The following is a 17,496-nucleotide window of genomic DNA, read 5'->3' as shown; positions in this document are numbered from 1 at the left end:
TGTATTTTATTCTAGCCTATTGCTTGTCCTATAATACTGCTGGTGTGGCCAATGGGAAAGAGTTGACATTAGGGAGCTGCTTCTGGCACAATGCCGGTTCCCAAAAGTCACCAAAATATGGTCATAGTAAGATAAGATCTGAATTATTACATGGCTCATATACGAGCCACATTTATCAGGGGATTTTTTCTTTATGTTGTGTACTTTTTAACTTTAATAAAAATCCTGAATACGTCAAAATCAAGAATATTCTGCTATACTAGATTATTTTTTTTAATATGAAATTTATTGTCAGATTGGTTTCCATACAACACCAAGTGCTCATCCCAACAGGTGCCCTCCTCAATGCCCCTCACCCACCCTGTATTAAATTCTATACTTTTGTTTTCCCATTTAGATCATTAATCAGAATGGAATTGTGTTTTGTGTACTCTATAAGGTAGGAATCCATTTTCTTTTCTCTTTTTTCCTCCCATGTGAATAACCAATCGCTCCAGTACCATTTGTTGATCATCTTCACGCATCTGCAGCACCACTCGGTCATATACCCTGTTGATCTAAAAATAATAGATCCTGTTCTTTTATATTGGTTTATTTATCCATCCATGCCCCATGTCACACTGCTTTATTTATCATATATCTTTATAATATATCCTGATACCTGAAGAGTAAGTGGTCAAACCTTCTTCTCTTCCAAGGTCATCTTAGCTACCAAATTGCTTTCAAATAAATGTTGGGATCATAGTATCACTTTTACAAAAAAAATATACATAATGAGGTTTTGACTTAAATTCCATAAAACTTGTAGATCTATTTGAAAATAATTGAAATCTTTGCTGTACTGAGTGTCCCAACCAATTAACATAGGATATCCATTTATTTAGGCCTACCTTAATGTCTTTTAATAAAGTTACACATTTTTCTTCAGGAAGATTTTTGTGTATCTGCATTAAAATGTGTTTGTTGTTTATTTTAGATTTTTGTGGCTGATATGCTTCTAAAATTTCATTATCTACTTCTTCCATTATTGCTAATACATAGAAATACAATAATTTTCTACATTTATGTTTCATTGCAGAAACTTGGTAAACTGTCTTATTAATTCTAATAATTTATTGTTTAGATTTTTCCATTTAAAATCTTACCTAATGCTGGTATTGGTGCTCCTGGTTCTCAGACTTTTGGAGTTGGACTGAATTATGCCACCAGCCTCTCTGGTTCTCCTCCAGTCTGTAGATGGCAGATTGTGGACTTCTCAGCCTCTGTAACCATGTGAGCCAATTCTTATAATAAATTATCTATGTACCTATGTGTCTGTCTATCTATTTATCTATCTATCTATCTATCTATCCATCCATCCATCCAATTGTTTCTGTTTCTCTGGAGAATCCTTCCTAATACAGAACCAAGTTCTTCCCCAAATCTTCCACATACGATCCCAGCCCAGGCCACAACTTTACTATAGTCTTGGGAGATTTTGAACAGAGAAACCAGACAAGGCTCGCCAGACTTCTGACATACAGAACTGTGAGATAATTCATGAGCTTTGTTTTGAGCAGCTAAGTTGTGGTAATTTGTTACACAGCAATGGAAAACTAATACACCCAATATTTTCTGATTTCTAGTTAAATCACCTTAGTCACATACTGTTATAAACTTTTTGGCATTTGTGGAGACATGTTTATGGCCCAGTGTGTGGCCCACTTCAGTAAATGTGTGGTGCATTCTTGACAAAAATATGTACTCTGCAAATGTTGTATGCGGTTACACACACACACACACATAAACACATTCGTTTGGTAAAACTTATTCATATTTTTCACATCTTCTCTTTTGTATTTTTTGAAGTTTGCTTGCTTCTGCCTGTTTAACTTATCAACTCCTTAAAAATGTTCATTAAAATCTCCAATTATGCTGGTAAAATTTTACATTATTAAAGTCATCATTATTAACTGTGGTCCGTGAATCAGCTTCAGGGTGTCTGTGAACCTACTGAAGTTGTATGTACTATATTTAGACATGTGCACATATCTTTTTGTAGAAGGCTGTAGTCCTCATAAGACCCAGCTGAAGACCCATACCCAGTAATAAAGAAAAGTAGTTCCTCTACAATTTCTTTATAAATTGAATGAACTAACCATAAACTATGCTTAATATTAAGCACAACTAAGGAATGAATAGAAAAATGACTAATATTATTCTATGTAAAAAGAAAGCATTGAAAATTTGAATTTATGTAACCTGGAAGTGAAGTGTTCTGGAATCAATCATTCTCAAACTTTAGTGCATTTAAGTATACCCTTCTTAATATTCTGATTTAATAAGCCTCGATGAAGTCAAACTTAATATCAATTCTTAATAATATTAATCCTTAATAAGCATCTCAAATGTTTTTGAGACTGGTTCAAGAACAACAGTTGAAACGCATTGCCTTAAAATCTTTCAACGTGCACAAAGAATATGGTAGCCCTCTTAAGCCTTATTATAACTGAGAAACGTATTTACTTCCCCCTCTTACCTGTTCCATTTGAATATGTTTCTCTCTGAAAGGAAGCTATTGGACCATAAAGCATTTCAAATTTCTTTGGCTTCTTCAAGAACACCTATCCCATAGAGATGGTCATGTCCATATGCTAGTGGCACAAGCTCTCTCAGGGAGAATGTACCTAAAGAGAAGGGCTAAAAGTTAAAAGAATTAGCAGTGAACACTTAGACAGTTTTGTTTTTATAGAAAGAGGTCTCAGCACATAAATTGTTCTGAAACTTCACTTAGAAATCAGATTGGACACCAGTGGCCCCACTTTTTGATGATTTCCAAGTCTGAGTAGATAGAAGCATGTATAGTACTTTGCTGACTACACTAACTCCCCTGCCATCCATAAACTATCTCCCTAAATGAAAACATCAGTTTAAAAAGCCCTAAATTTGCAAATAAGATATTGATTAACTACATTTCAAACGTAGTACATTTTGTAAATGACCTCACTTTGTGTTCATCGAAGACTTCAAATAAAGGATTGCTATAAGATTAGTCATTTGCATATTGATAAATACCTATATAATGGACAACTAAGGGTGTAAAGTGCCCTAGATATCCACAAGCATCTCGGAGAAGGTCATTATTATGAAGTAGGATGCTGCACTGTGCATTGGCGTTTGGCTTTGAAGTCAGATAATGTGGGTTTTAATCCTTGCTATATTCCTTGCTGATATATGTTCCTGAATTGATTACCAACCCTTTTGAACCTCAGTGTCTTCCTGTGAACAACATGTAGAATGATACCTACCTTGCCAGATAATGCAGATTAATGACTTCATACCATAACCAATAATAATAATTTGTGGTGCTTTATAATTTTATAACAAATTTTTACATATCATGATTATTTAATTTCTGTCTAACCTTGTGAGGCAGATTTTTTTTTCACTTTCTTTATTAAGAAACTCATGTTCAGGCAGACTGATGACTTTCCCAATGTCAAGAAGCCAGAAGGCATTGAGCCTAGTAAGGACCCCAAGTATTTTGACTTCACATTCAAATTTCTTTTCATTAGGCTATACTAGTTTTCTTTGAAATACGTACATACTTAATAATACACTATTTTTAACCAAATACAGCTAATATTTAGTCTGTAATATGTATAAACTGCACAACGCTAAGGTAGGTAAAATATGATACCTATCTACTAATTCATTTGGTAAATAAGTAGACATTGTTTCTGTTTATTATTTTTGCCAATCTAAAACGTTATGGTTTAGGATGCCTGCCTGGCTCAGTCGGTAGAGCATGTGACCCTTGATCTCAGGGTTGTAAGTTTGAGTCCCACCCTGGAGGCAGAGATTACTTAAAAATAAAATTTTCAGAAAGAAAAAGTAAAACATTATGGATTATTATCCAAAATATAATTTTGTAATTACAACATCATATAATTGAAATACTCACCATTTTTCACGCGTATGTTTGAATTTATCTTTAAATAACAGTGCAGTTAGAGTTGCTCTTTCAACCCTTGCATTGTTTAAATTACTCTGGGTCTAATTTATTTGGATACCGCATTTATCACCCTCTTTGCTTTCATCTACACTGTTTCTCAGTGACAGCTCAAAGCAAAACTGCTTTTCAGAAATGAACATGCACTTACATTGACTAAGAGCTGTTATGTTATATATTCCTGAGATTTCCAGAGTTAATTTGGACAGTGTTGTTAGTAGTGATTAAATGCCACATGAATTTTACTGACTGAGTATGTGCATGTTAAGACTGTGACCAATTAAATACACTGAAACAGCAAACTGTAAGTAAAAACTGGAGTCAATCAAGGAATTTGAGTTCACTCCCCACTTAACTGACTGGTTGTTGTCGTGTCATATAAACACAGTCTTAGTTTACTCCTTTGTGCTGATGGGGTTGACATGAGTAAAACTTAATTTAAAAACTTAAGAAAGACTAGAAGTTCCTTTGACAGTTGTTGGAAGTTTTTCAACTCCCCTTCTCTTTCTGGGCTGTTGCATCAGTGACTGTGGTTTTGACTCACTGACAATTGGAAGAAACTTGAGAAGAAATTCTGCAGGCTGTCATTTCTTCTCTATTAGAGCTAATCGCTGTCGAACTGTTGGCAACATCATTTGGCTTAAGACCGTGGTGAAGCTTAAACTGAGTATCATTTATTCCCAGGCTGCCTAACACTATTGCTTTGATATAGTTGTTGGGAAGAAATATGCAGAAAATATGCAGGTTTTATTGGAGTTTGAGTTATGCCTCTTGAGCAGAAATATTTTATGATTTTTTAAGTGATAAGAAACATGAGAAGCTTCGTGGGGAATTGAATTTTAATCAAAGAATCTGACTCAAAGTCTTTTGCTATTGTAAAAATCAGAGCTTTTTCTCTGCCACTTAGAAGTATATTTTTTCATGTGCACGGTAGCCTGCTTTATTGCTAAAAATCTTTCGAAGTTTGATCTTTAAAAATGCATATAGTAATCCCACACACTGGCCCAAACAATGTCTTGGAGAGAGTAACTTCTCATTCTTGACTGAAAGAATAAGATAACTTATAAAAGGTAATAATTACTTGATCATTATTATTAGGAGACCCTCGCCTGACTGACGGGTTCATGAGAACAATGTACTGTGATATGTTTTTGGATGGTGACTTCATGGAAGAGTCTAGAGTTCTCAGGAGGATGACTGAATACTCATCTAACCTTAGTCCTGGCTAGCCTCATTCAGGCTGGGTCTTCTACTTAATCCAACTCATGTTGTGTGACTGCTTTTCAAACGCACAATGAAAAATAAAATGGATTTATTACTTCTAAATAGATGGATCCTTTTACTTTTGTATTAGTTGTAGACTTTTTAAGCTGAAGGGGTTATGGAAATCTAATTTACTCATATAGCGTTGAAGAAACAGACACGAAGGTTGTGACTTGCTCAAGGTCACACAACTGGAGATGGAGCCAGGGCTAAAATCCAAATCTGCACAAGAGCTCTTTTTTCAAAGCAACAAGGCCAATGTTAAGTGCTTTTCATCATCAGAGAGTGGGGCAGAAAAGTGAGGTCGCTTTTCAAATTGAACTTTTTCTTTCCTTACTATGGTCTGAAATACCAGAAGTAGGGCATGTTTGATTATCAATCCTGACTTATCCATATGTATTTGTTTTAAAAATGGTAACCCTTGGGGCGCCTGGGTGGCTCAGTTGGTTGAGCGTCCGACTTCGGCTCAGGTCGACTCCACCTCCAGTTGTGTGACCTTGAGCAAGTAACAACCTTCGTGTCTGTTTCTTCAACGCTATATGAGTAAATTAGATTTCCCTAACCTCTGTGCTGACAGCTCAGAGCCCGGAGCCTGCTTCGGATTCTGTGTCTCCCTCTCTTTCTGCCCCTAACCCACTCACATTCTGTCTCTGTCTCTCTCAAAAATAAATAAACATTAAAAAAAAACTGGTAACCCTTGTTGCGTTAGAGTGTGCGAGCCTACATGGTCACGCTATAATTCACTGAGAATTTGGGACAGATAAGGTATTTACTGGAAAGCCATCTTTCACTCAGCTTTTACATGAATCCATTTATCTATAGCACTAAATTTCATATCTGTCAAACTCTTCTCTTCATGTTAGCTAAAACTAAAGCTAAACAAGATTTGGAAGTTTCAAAGCAACATCAGCTAAACTGATAAGACTAATGGCTGACATAAGTAACTAAATGGCATGGGTGAATGGTCACCATGTAAACCATACATATAAAAATCACAGGTACCACTTTTACTGAGTGCTCCCATTTCAAAGAAGGGAGTTTTGAAAGGATATAGAACTCACAAGAATGCTTATGAGAGTATTTAAACAAAAATGAATATTTACCATCTACCCTGGAAAGCAGAAGCAGATGCACAAAGGCAGGTAACGTCAAGAAAAGAATCAAGTATTTGACCGGGGATCAGCATATTGTGTTTTGATGGAATATAAAGAGTGGGTGTCCAGGTGGTGCTGCCTAGTAGAGGGGCTTGAGGGAGCTTTCATCATCCTGGGGGAGGTCTCCCAACCCTATGTGAATTCCTATAGGCAGTCCTAAGGCCATCCTTAGGAGGTAATGTCATTACAAAAGCAGCAAAGGAAAACATTTTATACTTAAAACAATTTTAAGAACAGAGAGAGAGGAAAAAGGAGAAGGAGGAGAAGAAGTGGTAAAGGAAAAGAGGGAGGGAGGTAGTGGAAGAAAGAGGCAAAGAGAAAGAGAGAATATCAATCTGTGAAATTTGTGCACCTAAGAAATTAAGGCCCTAACCAGGATAGGATGACCTTGAGTCTTGACTCAAGGTCAAGGTCAAGTCATTGTGACCTTGGCTTAAAAACAATTTATAAAAAATAGAAGTAATGTGCTCTTTAAAAAACAGAGGAACGCACATTTAGCAAATTTCTCTCTGTCTAGGAATTTTGCAAGGCTGACACAAACTACCAAGTTCTTGCCTGAGAGTTATAATGTGATGCCTTTATCAAAACAAAGTCAGGAACCATCACCCAACCTCTCAGCTTTCTGATATTATTGACAGGTTAGAAGAAAGTTCTTTTTAAAAACTGCTGCATTAGATTTGCTAAATGGTTCGGGCATGCAGTCAACAACAAAGCAAGTAGAAAGAAGCAACATTGCTTACAAGAGACTATTAATTCTTCCCTGTCTTAAAGAAATAAGATTGAGTAACCAGCTCCAGCTTGCCATGGTCTCTATTTAAAAGGATAGCATGTAACAGAAAACTGCCTTGGCAAACTGAACAGGACAATTTTCTGGGTTCAATCATTTTGTAAGTCAGTTAGCTTTGTTGTGCTCTAAATTCTGGCTAACCATTTCCCCCATGTATACTGTTGGTTGGAGGCAGAAAGTGGAATAACATGTAAAAAAATCAAATCCATCCCTACTACTGCAAAAGCAAATAAATGCGCTCAAAATATATATTCTACATGGGTTCATGGTTGGCTGGTAGCATTGTCTTGTTAGCAAAAATAAAATGTCTTTTCAAAAAAAAACCTTAGAAATTAAAATCAAATGTATCTAGGTCATTGTTTTCTTAAATAGAATACACATCCAGACTATGCATATCGTAGCTTGTGGGAGAACCCACAGGAAGATACATTTGACTCAGTTCAACACATTTTTTAATGTTTCCACATGAGCAACAGGAAGCAATATTTATAGCTTCTTTACTGGTAGTGGAGCCTTATATATTGGCTTCAATCAAGCATTGCCTCCACCCCTAAGACTCTTTTTTTAACTCTAAGACTTCATAAACGCATACATACACAGTTTTAATTTGAATTAAAAATAGGTTCTTGGATGAAAAATGTCATACATTTTTGTATAAATGTGTAAGTAACACTTAGCTAAAGATAGAATGTAAAATTTCTTATAAGTGGAACAAACATATATCCAGGTATAGTTTTACATTTAGAGCCACAGTTAAACTACCACATTTGCTTCCCTAAGGGGTTCTGTGAAGCGTTTACCCCAAATCGTCAAAGTGTATGGAACCTCTTAGGTCGTTGTTGAAATATGTATGAAGTTACAGCCCTTTGAAAATGTGATTTAGCCTGTTGAGCTCAATGGTCCTAGAGGAAGAGTCACATTCAGCATGATTAATGAAGGACAGCTATAACCCCAGGAAGCTCCAGAAAGGAGAGAACCTGCTTGTTCAGCCAGCGCAGGGACTTTCTCTGGTTCTCCCAGAATAATGAGTAAAGCAAATCAAATTCCCTCAGTTTCCCAAGGTCCAGATGTAATGAGTGACACCTCATTTTGTCCAGCAGTGCAACTGTGTGCATCCTCTATGATTCCTGACTTAAGTTGACGCAAACATCCAGAGGAAGAGCTGGATCCCTTGTGGGGGGCGGGTGGGAGTGGGGGCACACATTTCAAGCTTGAAATACTAAGCCCTGAAAACTTTCAGCTGAAATACTAAGGCCTGAAAATTATCAGATGGACATTGGCATAAGAATTCTAGAAGAGAGAAAGGCAGGCTTCAGGCTCAACAGAATGGGCTGTTTGAGGGTTAGTTGCTGAACCATTGATAGGATAACAGAATGTTAAATTAAGTTTTGTTGCTATAACGACCAAACAAGTGGCCCATTAAGAGTTGATCCTGGTCAGTAATCCAATCTGTTGTCCAGAGTATGAGTGTTTTGGCTGTCCCTAAAACTAATTCCACCAGGAGACCCTTGGATTGGTGCCATCAGGCTTCAAAATATTGAGAAAGGACAAGTCTGAGGCCCTTGGTTTCTTTCCTGAGTGTGGAATGGCATGAAAGCAAAACAATTTGTATATTTGTTTTCTATTTTTGATCTCCAGTTATGGCACTTGGCATTTTGGGGGCACCTCAAAAGTAAAATGAATACTTTTTGTTGGATTTAAATCAAGTAGAGAAAGGCCAACGATGAAGGGACTTTCTTTGCTCCAATCACACCTCAAAAAGTTGCATTTATTTACAAGCATCAGAGCTACCAGTAGAAACATAAAAAGTAAACCTAACAGTGCAAGTGCTTAAACCTGCTAGTAATCAGTGAAATGCAAATTAAAATGATAATAAATGATAATAGTGAGATTGGGCCAAAAGATCACGCAGCTGTGCAAGTTGTCAGGAGAGTGGCATTGTAAATAGAGTAGAGTGGTTTTGAAATGCGATCTGACAGTAAATTTTAAGAACTAGAAAATATTGCCCTACCTCTGAAAACTTCACCCTACGGAAAGAGTTCACAAGAAGAAAAAAATTACATTTGCAGAAAAGTTTATGGCAGTGGGATTGGGTTATGCTTGTAAAAATGTGGGAGGATCTGAAATGTTAAACCTTAGAGAAAATTGACAAATAAGATCATGGTGCTCGATAGAATATTACTTAGCAGACATGAAAGTCATAAATCTGGAGACAATGGGGCAATATGAAAAACGTTAAGTGAAGAAAGAGGCATATGAAATCTCGACATTCTCTATGATTACAATATGTGGTATATGTTTACGAATGGACACGAAATGAAATGGAACAGAACAAATAAAAACAGTTGTGTTTAAATAGAGAAAATTGGGGCTAATACAAATGGAGTCATAAATGTATCTCTTTGGAATTCACCAGGTATAATATTGTAATGTAGTTATAACACTAAATGAACTCAAAATGTTCTTTTGTAAACCTTGGAGCATTTTGAATTTGAGATTACAGAATAATGAGAAACATAAACCTAAAAATATTCCTTAGAACTACATTTTCACTTTCTCAGTACAACCCCTCTAATAAAATGTTTAACTTATTTTTTTATTACAAAAGTAACACATATTACTCAGGAAAGATATACACAAACAGGACGATCGATAATTCATCCTCACACTGTGTCTCATTTTATTCCAACCCTCCTCGTCCTTTTCTTTTACAAAAATGAGATCCTACCATGAATACAATTTAGTGATTTTATACAAAATGGTCGGCATTTTTTAAGCAAACTTCTATTATTAAGCAGTTAGTTTCTTTCCTTTTTTCCATGACTTACTATCAGCTAGTAGCAGTTACCATTTATTAATTCGGTCAATGTGCCAGTAAACTGTATGTACTATTAGCTGTAGGGCAAATATCAAGTAGCTAATCTGATAGATATCGTAGTCCCACCTTTATACAGAAATGAAAGAGCTGAAGTGCAGGGAGTCAATTTGCTCAAAATTACATGGTGAGTAAACGACAGTGGTGGGAATCCAAAGCAGCTCTGACTGCAGAACACGAGCTCTTCAACACGAAGGTGTCTGTGATGAGCAATACTGCACTTACAATGGGGCAATCGTGAAGGTTGCACAAGGGCTCAAGTCTCAGCTCTCCTTCTTCCAAGCCCCCGGCTTCTTGCTCTGTAAATCTCTTTCCAGAGACTGGAACTGGCCAAGCATGCAGTGTCACCAGGCAGATACCCCTGCCTAGACCTGGTCCACAGTGGCTCAGTGTCCCTGTTTCCTGGCTTTGGCACTCTCTCCCACCTTCAACCAAATGCCCCAGGGTGCTTCAGGACTCACAGCTTGAGGTTATCTCTTAGATGGGCCCTGGCTGTAGCAGAGTGACTGACTGTGGATGACTCCTTCCGGCCAGAGTAGTATTTTTTTTATAGGATCATGAGAGATTCTGTTAGATCTTGTTCTCTCATCTTAAGATTTATTATAATTGATATTTTTACCATGGCTGAGCCAGTCTTACCATATTCTACTAATTCTGGAGAATCTCATTATCAAAGCATCAAAGATATGAAATGAATATCAAGACAATAATTGAACTCCCCTTGGCCTGCATTGTATCATCCTTCTTTTGCATCCCAACAGGCTTGACCCAGGCTTCTCCAAAGAGACCCCTCCTTTCATTATCTTTGCTCTGCCGTCGATCCATAAGGCAACTGGCAACCACTTTCTTCTGTCTCCATCAGGCAGATCTGGGTTGGATCCCAATTCTGTCTCATACCAGTCCTACTAGTGCCTTACTAACTCTCCATCTCTTTATCTGTAAAACAATTACATCAACATCTAATTCACATAGTTTATTAATATTGTCTAGAGCCTTACCTGGCACACATAGGTGCTTGGAGATTATAGATACACGTATATGCTTTATTTTCTTTCCACTTGAACAGAAGCTAGTGTTCAGTCATTCTCAAAACTGCCCTCTCTGTACCTGAGATTTCCTAGTCTTCTTTACTCTGTGTCCTACTCATCATGCACATTCCTAGCCTTTAGTGGCTGTCACCATCTGCTTTCCATGCTTCCACTCCAGCACTGTTAACTGAAGCATTATGGTGGCAGTTACTAACTCATGTTTCATAATCTGTGCTCTCTGACTTCAGCCTGTTGGTCCTCATTGCAGTGCTTTCTTTTTCTCCTATAAAGCCAAAATTCCTATAGTAACTACCCAAAATTTCCATGCTTCTAAAGATCTCAATTGCATACATACCTTCCTTACTCTCAACAGATGATCTGGCCTCCCGTGATAAAGATCACCAGTGTACAGAAAAGACCACAGCAACATAGTATCTTTCTAAAGCATTCCTTTTAGAACTATCTTTTCCCTCCCAAAAGCCATTTGATGTCTATCCTCACATGCAGAGCAAGATTATGATCATGATTTTGGTTTGGCTTTATTTCCACGTTATGAACCCCACATTTCAGCCAATCTGAACAAGAACCCCAAATCCCTTCCTTTTCCACCTTTGATCTATATAGACTGTGACCATTCTTTTTTTTTACAATGTCGTTCCCCAGCATTTTCTTAGTATCAGAATTCTGCCCATCCTTCAGCATCCTAATTAAAATTTCATATGCTCCAAAAAACCTTCTGTGATTACTCCAGCTCACTATCCTATTTTAAAACATATGGCCCTTTGTTCTAATTTTAGGGTGCATTCCACCTTTTATTATGTCATTTGTCATATTTCATCCTTCCTCTGTGACTATAAGCTCCTTAAAAGAATGCAACCATGAGTTACATACGTTTATAGATTCTTAGGAAGCCATTGTTGAAAGCAGTACACAGCCAAGGAAAAGGGCAGGTTTTGAGGACCCCAGCTGCTCTTTTCCCTCTCTCTGTCTTTGAAGTCTCTTTGAAGTGAAAGAAACGTCTTCCCAGAGAAAAGCTCCCCAGAGAGACAGGTCAAATGAGGATCAGGTCTTGTGTGAGCCAGTGGGGATCATCAGAACTGACAAGACAAAGCAGAGGGAAGAGGAAACCCTTGAAATGTGGTCCAGAGGGCTTTGCTGTCTCCTATTGCTAAACAGTGTCAGTGACCCTGTAACATTCTCTGGGGCTGAGAAGTTGCTTCATTCCCAACCTTTGGGTTTTGCAGATTATCAAGAAAAACCTCCCTCTGCTTGGAACTTGATTTACAGTGATCTCAGCTTAAGTGTCTTACAAATCGAGAAATACAAATACTAGTCAATATATACAACATCATACCCTTTTTCTAAAAGACCTTGAGTTAAGTACAGAAATAATAAGGGGCCAGAAAGGGGGACAGAATAAGCATTTGTTCAAAATGTGTGTGTGTTGGGGTGTGTATATATATATATGTGTGTGTGTGTGTGTGTGTGTGTGTGTGTATATGCATATATTGAGAGTGTGTATATCATCCTCTATACAAGCAGCAGCATCTAGGGAACAAGAAGTTTGTCTTCTTTTAGATCTCATCTTATACATGGAAACCTTTGGGCCTAGTATAATCTTCCACCATAATGTTGGACTAAACCTTCCAATAAAAATAAGGCCTGACTTCTTAAAGCAAAATGCTATAAAATATTGGATTTCTCATTGCATGTTTCTTAGATATAAATAGTTTTTAGAAACTTTTCTCCGCAGAAAATGAAAAGAGATCTGAATACATCTTTTCTGAGTATCCCATTTACAATCAGGAAGGTGCCTCTTTACCGCTCTTTCTATGAAACAGTGACATCTACTGCTCAGTAGGGCTAATCCTGGGGGATGTTCTAAGACCATTTTTCAGCTCCAGAGGCAGGACCACAGTCACAGTCTCTTTGATCTCCCCATTCTGCAGAAACCCCTCCACAACACTGTCATGTTAGAACCTCTACACCAGCTGAATTCCCTTCATTCTGAGTTAGTTTATTTCTTCTGTAACAATTCTATCAGAAAATATTTGCTGGTATTAAGCCCAAACTTGTTTCTTTTTAACTTGGAACTTTTTCTAGCTGTATCCTTGGAGTAGTGTTTAAGAGGTAATATTCCCTTTCCACACCACAGCCCTAGACACAGAGAGATGTGTTATCCCCTCAAAGTTTCTTCTTCTTCTTCTTCTTCTTCTTCTTCTTCTTCTTCTTCTTCTTCTTCTTCTTCTTCATCTAAACAGTCTCACTTCTTCCAGCCTTCCTGGATCTTATTTCAAGCCCCTCTCTACAACTTTCCTATTCTCTACATGTGCTCCTATTGATGCACATACATTAGAGAAATAAAAGTGTACATGCCACAAAAGGTCTGTCATTACATCAATAATTGACTCCACCCTTTGTTAAATAGCACTATGATGTAGTGGGTAAGTGAGTGGAGTTTGAAGAAGGAAGATCTGCGTCAACCCTGGCTCCCCTACATGAGACACAGGTCCTATGCAACCACTCCAAACCTTTATTTTCTCAGCTATAACATGAACGAGACAATAATAACCACCTAGTAGGTTTGCTCTAAGGTTTAAGCGCTAATCAACAAAGCATCATTGTGTGAAGAGCACTTAACACCATTCCTCACAGCTATTCAGTGAGTACTCAATAAATGGAAGCCCTCTTGTTACTAAACAGCTGCTGCCAGGCTATATAAACAAATATGAGAAAATTCAAGGAGAAATGGGGAGTAAGAAGCAATAGAGGAAATAGAAAAAAAAACAGAAGAATGTACAACATGTTTTAAATTAGCTATACAATGTAAAGTTTCTTAAAGTCTGGGCCAATTTTATGCATATCCCATGTGCCAAGTTCATATCCAGTGTCTGGCATATAAAAGGAGATTAGTAAGTGTTTTCTGGATGAATGAACTTCATATAGATCAAAATATACTATACACCAATAGAGGAAAACATCATAAAGTTAGTATTATAGTGACATTTCCTGTATGAAATGTGATACAATATAAAAAGCCAAAATATAGCAGATGTTGAGCCATGCCTAGGTTGCATGGTACATTTAATAACCTGAAAGAAGTTACTCATTCAGCAATTTTTATTCATTTGGAAACTGCTGGATCCATAGTGTATGCATATGTTAAGCCCTTTTCTACATAAACATCATCAACAAAAATTCATTTTTAATGACTACCAATGTTTAAGCATAGGTGCTAAGAATATAAAGTAGAAATAATCATTTATTCCCTGGAAGAGTGTACCATGTAGTTAAGAAAATAATTCAGGCACATACAATGATCACTAAAAGCACAAAGGGTAAAAGAATTGTATAGCCAGTAGTGGTCCAACCAACCCAGCAGATGTTTCCTATTAAACCAATGAAATAGTTTTCCATTCTTTGTGATTCAGGTCTGCCAATTTTGGTTTTTTATTCCTCTGGTAAGCCAGGTAAAGTGTCCAGAGAAAGAAAGAAAAATAGGAGAATTTAAATGTATTTGAATGAACTTTGAGATGGTTCATAATTCACTTGCTGAACACAGGGCACACAGAGAATTAAAGTTCTTCAGTGGTCTAAGGAAAGTATGCTGGCATCCTAGGCAAAGGGATTGTGTTTTCCTGTTCACTAGGTTTTCAGTGCACCTCTCTTTGGTCTCATCATTTGCATGATGTAGAGAGGAATAATTTTGCTGTCTAAATAACATGAGAATAATACGAAATGGGAGAAGAAAAAGGGCCTGAAAATCTTGCTATGCAAATGCAGGTTGATATTGTCTCTTGTTATTATTCTCTTGTGAGGAGAAGCACATTCTCCTGCCCATCCAAAGAGCTCATGCATGAGCAGGGTTCCTCTCATACCTCTTCTGTGAGTCCTCTCTTAACAAAACAATCTGTAGTCCACTTTTTAAAAATGAAGCTTAAGACACATTGAATGGATCTGTACACCGAAAATAATGGTTTCGTCAGTCTTAATAGTTGATATAGATTTTTTTTAGTGTTTATTTATTTTGAGAGAAGGAGAGAGAAAGTGAGCTGGGGAGGGGCAGAGAGAGAGGGAGAGAGAGAATCCCAAATAGGTTCTGCACTCTCATGAACTGTGAGATCATGACCTGAGCTGAGATCAAGAGTCGGACACTTAACTGAGCCACCCAGGCACGCTGATGTGGATTCTGATATAATCAAGTAACTGCAATAGTCAATATTGATCATGCGAGTTGCGAAAATAAATATTTTGGATGGATATGTAGCAGTTTAATTGTGTGGTACTATACACGGTGGGTTTTAAATAATTTACACACTTGCACACACAGAAAAGTCTATTATTGACCATAAAAATTCCCCAAATTCTATGTCCAGCATGTCCTTATCTGTAATAAAAATGCATCTTTATGAAAGGGGAGTGACTCTGGCTGTCTAGTACCATCAACCTGTGAAAACAAAGAATATTAAAATTCTGTTATCTCCTTACTCCCATCTACTGACAGACAAATCTCTTCCTTTTCTTTGATCTTTCTAGTTGTTTTCAGATAGTTCCAGGAATGCCCGACACATGAAGGCAACTCACCTGCCTCCACTCTGATCTATTCGTGGTTTGTTACCTGCAAACTACCTGAGGAGGACCCTGGTCACAGCCAGCCATAGCTGCGCTGCACCAGTACAGGTGAGCTGGGGCCACCTCCTTGATATCTTCTGGGTACCAACAATGCACTGTGGAGGTGAGAATGGCTCAGTCTTTACTAAAGAACCTACACAGTGCTGCTTGTGCCTGAGTCTTTCTTTCATGAAGGACATGTGCTTCTGCTCCAGCTATATGTAGGCATACCGTATCCAGGACACTCTAGAATAGAAGCCATTCCCTTTCCACTGTTGCTATAATCTTTCATCTTTATCCAATGAAAAATATTAAATTCTGCTTTCCTTCAGCCTGAAAGAAAAGCTTCTTCTATACACACAAGGGCATACAGCTAGATGTCCAGCAAAGTCATTATTTTAACAAAGAATTAGACCTTAAATCGCAGTTTAGGGTCATCAAGAAAACCCTGTTAAAGGTATTACTCATGAAACAGGTAAAATCTTACCAAGATTGCTGTGGGTACATATCTATAAAGTGAATTTTATTTCCCAACTATTTTAAATATAAAATCTGACTTGCCTTACTTAATTAAAACTTTCTGCAAGGAGAACATACATATCAAAATTTCAGATTTTCTGCATAGACTATCATGTCACCTTTGAATAAAGACAAATTTATTTCTTCCTTCCCAATCTGTATACCTTCTGTTCCCTTTTCTGGTCATTCTGCATTAACTAGGACTTCCAGAGCAATGTTGAAAAACAGTGTTGATAGGAAACATCCTTTATTTGTTTCTAGTTTTAATGGGAAAAAAAAGACTTCAAGACTTACCGTAAAGTGACAGTAGTTGAGGCTCCCAGGTGGCTCAGCCGATTAAGTGTCTGACTTCAGCTCAGGTCATGATTTCACAGTTGGTGAGTTCGAGCTCTGTGCTGAAGCAGCTTGGAAACTGCTTCAGATTCTGTGTCTCCCCCCTCTCTGTTCCTCCCTGCTCGCAATCTGTCTCTCTCTCAAAAATAAATAAACATTAAAAAAAATTAAAAAAATAAAGTGACACTAAGCAAGATAGTGTGGTATTGGCAAAAGACAAATAGATCAATGGAACAGAATAGAGAGTCCAGAAATTGACCCACATAAATATAGGCAACTGATTTTTGATAACAGAGCAAAAGCAATGCAATGGAGAAAAGATAGTCTTTTAACAAATGGTGCTGAAACAAGTGGACATTCCTGTGTTGAAGAAGAAGAAGGAGGAGGAGGAGGAGGAGGAGGAGGGGAGGGGGAGGGGGAGTGGGAGGGGGAGGAGGAGTAGAAGAAGAAGAAAGGGGAATCTAGAACAGCTTTCACAAAAGTTAACCCTTCACAAAAATTAACTCAAAATGGATCATAGATCTAAATGTAAGATACAAAGCTATAAAACCCCTAGAAGATAACATAGGGAAAAACCTAGATGACCTTGGGTATGGCAATGACTTTTTAGATATAATATCAAAGGTAGAATCCATAAAGAGAAGAATTGGTAAGCTGGACTCCATTAAAATTTAAAATACCTGCTCTGTAAAAGACTTTGTCAAGAAAATGAAAAGACAAACCACAGACCAGGAGAAAATATTGGCAGATGACATACCTGATAAAGGACTGTTACCAAAAATACATGAAGAAATCTTCAAATTCAACAAAAAGAACACAAACAACCTGTTGGGAAAGACATTCTCATGAGGAGTCTTTCTCCTCCCACTTTACTGCGTATGGATGGGCCTTGGGCCTGGAACATTTCCTTACCAAGAGATAGAAAACCCTCTTTG

The 17,496-nt window shown here is 37.4% G+C and overlaps 1 protein-coding gene and 2 long non-coding RNA genes across 4 annotated transcripts in view; 1 reads left to right on the top strand and 2 right to left on the bottom strand.

The window, feature by feature from the left end:
- Positions 1–333: 333 nt before the first annotated feature.
- On the bottom strand, positions 334–16,617 carry LOC122224830. Of its 2 annotated transcripts, none has more exons than XR_006204952.1 (4): positions 16,523–16,617; positions 2,519–2,679; positions 1,146–1,262; positions 334–557 (listed from the first exon to the last, which is right to left on the bottom strand). It is a non-coding gene; the product is annotated as an uncharacterized LOC122224830 (long non-coding RNA). The 2 variants fall into 2 exon arrangements; XR_006204951.1 differs by having other exon boundaries at positions 2,519–2,666.
- On the bottom strand, positions 8,897–13,458 carry LOC122224831. The gene is made up of 3 exons (XR_006204953.1): positions 13,249–13,458; positions 11,990–12,195; positions 8,897–11,006 (listed from the first exon to the last, which is right to left on the bottom strand). It is a non-coding gene; the product is annotated as an uncharacterized LOC122224831 (long non-coding RNA).
- Positions 13,572–17,496, top strand: part of PTPRR (protein tyrosine phosphatase receptor type R) — a 274,719-nt gene continuing 270,794 nt past the window's right edge. Inside the window, exons 1-2 of the mRNA XM_042947172.1 lie at positions 13,572–13,760; positions 15,635–15,778. The gene's annotated coding sequence lies outside the window, so the exon portion shown is untranslated. The remainder of the gene's footprint in view (positions 13,761–15,634; positions 15,779–17,496) is intronic.

The sequence above is a fragment of the Panthera leo genome, chromosome B4 (assembly GCF_018350215.1).
Source record: "Panthera leo isolate Ple1 chromosome B4, P.leo_Ple1_pat1.1, whole genome shotgun sequence".
NCBI classification, from domain to species: domain Eukaryota; kingdom Metazoa; phylum Chordata; class Mammalia; order Carnivora; family Felidae; genus Panthera; species Panthera leo.
This window is presented reverse-complemented; position numbering and strand designations above follow the sequence as displayed.